Below are 2864 nucleotides of genomic sequence, written 5' to 3' on the forward strand. Positions count from 1 at the left end.
GTTGTTCTCCAGGATTGTGCATAAACTGGCTAACAATACCCAAGGCATAAGCTAAATTTGGCCTGGTATATGATAAGTACATCAATCTCCCTACAAGTCTTTGATATCTTCCTTTATCAATTGGTACTTGACTGGTCTCTTCACGAAGCTTTAAGCCTTCTTCTACTGGTGTATTAACTGGTTGACATACAAGCATACCAGTTTCCTACAATAAATCTAAAGCAAATTTTCTTTGAGATAGAAATATTCCTTTATTAGATCGGGATACTTCAATCTCAAGAAAATACTTTAGAAAGCCTAGATCTTTCATTTCAAATTCTTTGGACAAGTAGTTTTGAAGAGCTTTCCTTTCTTCAGGATCATTTCCTGTAACCACCATATCATCCACATATACAATGAGTGCAGTGATTTTTCCTTGCTGCTTTTTGAGGAAAAGAGTATGATCTGAATTACTTTGATTGTAGCCAAAGGCTCTCATGGATTTTGTGAACCGTCCAAACCATGCTCTAGGAGATTGTTTTAGCCCATACAATGATTTCTTTAGCCTGCAGACCTTCTGGTTATGTTTTTCTGGTATCTTATGCCCTGGTGGGAGATCCATGTAGACTTCTTCGAATAGTTCACCATGTAGAAAAGCATTCTTCACATCAAATTGTTGTAATGGCCAATCTAAGTTTGCAGCTAAGGATAACAATACACGAATTGTGTTGATTTTAGCTACAGGGGCAAACGTTTCTGTGTAATCAATCCCATAGGTCTGAGTGTATCCCTTTGCTACTAACCTCGCTTTAAAGCGTTCAATTGTGCCATCTGCCTTATACTTCACAGTGTAAATCCATCGACATCCAACTGGCTTCTTTCCGAGTGGAAGATCAACTAGTTCCCATGTTTCATTCTTTTCCAGAGATTTCATTTCCTCGTTCATAGCTGCCTTCCATCTTGGGTCTGCTAAGGCTTCCTGCACACTGTTAGGAATAGATACAGCAGATAATTGATTCACAAATGACATGTTTGATTCCGACAACCGATGGTTAGACACATAATGAGTCATGGGATATTTTATTTTACTAGACAATTCATGTTCATATGTGGGTTTAAGAATACCTCTATTTTGACGTTGTGGTAACTGTCTTTTGTGTGGCTCAGGATTATCTTCAGCAAGCGATTGGTGTGGTATGTCAGATGAAGGTGTAGCCATATTTTCAAGGATCTCAATGTGAGGTTGACTTGGAGGTAGCCTCACTTCTTCGACTATACCTTGATCCAATGTCAATTCACCCATTTCTTGATTTTGTCTAGTCTGAATGTCATCATCATTAGAGTCCAATGTTGGACCACTTAGATCTAAGTTAATCACATCCATGTTCCCATTTTCATCATAATTGAGAGTCTGAATTTCCTTTCAGTACTCCCCCTGACATTCAGGCTCAGAGAAATACATTGTATCTTCATGAAAGATGACATCCATTGTGACAAATAGTCGACGGTTGGAGGATGGTAACACCGGTATCCCTTTTGATGTGTGGCATATCCAACAAAAACACATTTCACTGCTTGAGGAGTTAACTTAGTGCGTTGATGCTTGTGAAGATGTACAAACACTACACACCCAAAGACATGAGGAGGTAAATTTGGGACAGATGGGGCATCAACTATGTCATTAAGGATTTGGAATGGTGTTTTAAAATTGATAGTGCTGGAGGGTACCCGATTTATTAAATAGGCTGCAGTAGTAAGTGCTTCTCCCCAATAAGATAATGGCATATGAGCTTTAATTAATAATGCTCGGACAACTTCTAACAAGTGTCGATTTTTCCGCTCCGCAACTCCATTTTGTTGGGGTGTGTTAGGACACGTAGTGTGATGAATCATTCCTTGTGCTTCTAGATATTGTTGAAGTTTAATATTCTGGTATTCTCCACCATTGTCACTGTGAAAAATCTGAATCTTTGCATTGTATTGAGTTTCAACCATTTTATGAAACTTTTGGAATATTGAGTTCACTTCAGTTTTGGATTTCATCAAGCACAGCCATGTCATCCTGGTACAATCATCAATAAATGTTACAAACCACCGTGACCCACCCAAAGTAGTGACCTTAGATGGACCCCAAACATCAGAGTGAATGAGCATAAAAGGAAGTGGACTTTTATTCAATCGTAATGGAAAAGAAACACGATGACTCTTTGCAAGTTCACACACGTCACACTTGAAAGTAGCAACATCAATTTTTGTAAATAAATTAGGAAATAATTTTTTCAAATATCCAAAAGAAGCATGTCTTAAACGACGATGCCATAGCCAGATTTCTGACTTCCTTTTATCCTCCTCATGACTACCCATTTTCAAAGCTTGTCGTAAGCTTTCGGTACTTTGTGATTCCAAGTCCAAGTAATATAGCCTTCCTTGCCTAATACCACAACCAATCGTCTTCCTGGTTTTGATGTCCTTAAATACACAAAAATCAGGCCAAAAAATTACAACACAAGATAAGGTAGTTGTTATTTGAGAAACTGACAAAAGATTATATTCTAAAGATGGAACAACTAACACAGAGTCTAAATTTAATGTATCAGTTAGACTCAAGGGCTCTTTCCTAATGACTGGGGTAGATGTTCCATTTGCAGTAGAGACAAATTTTTGATTGGAAGGATCAAGTGGTGAGACCTGTCTAGAATCAAATGTCATATGATCTGTAGCACCAGAGTCAATTATCCATGCACTATTAAAAATAGGTGTAGAAATATTTAAAGCCTTACCACCATTGTCTGCAGATAATGTCAATGCTGAGGTTTGTTCAATAACATCATCTTCGATCTTTGTTTCAACAATTGCTGCAGTTGAAGACCTTTTCTGATTTTTCT

Source organism: Mangifera indica, chromosome 20, assembly GCF_011075055.1.
Source record: "Mangifera indica cultivar Alphonso chromosome 20, CATAS_Mindica_2.1, whole genome shotgun sequence".
In the NCBI taxonomy this organism is placed as follows: domain Eukaryota; kingdom Viridiplantae; phylum Streptophyta; class Magnoliopsida; order Sapindales; family Anacardiaceae; genus Mangifera; species Mangifera indica.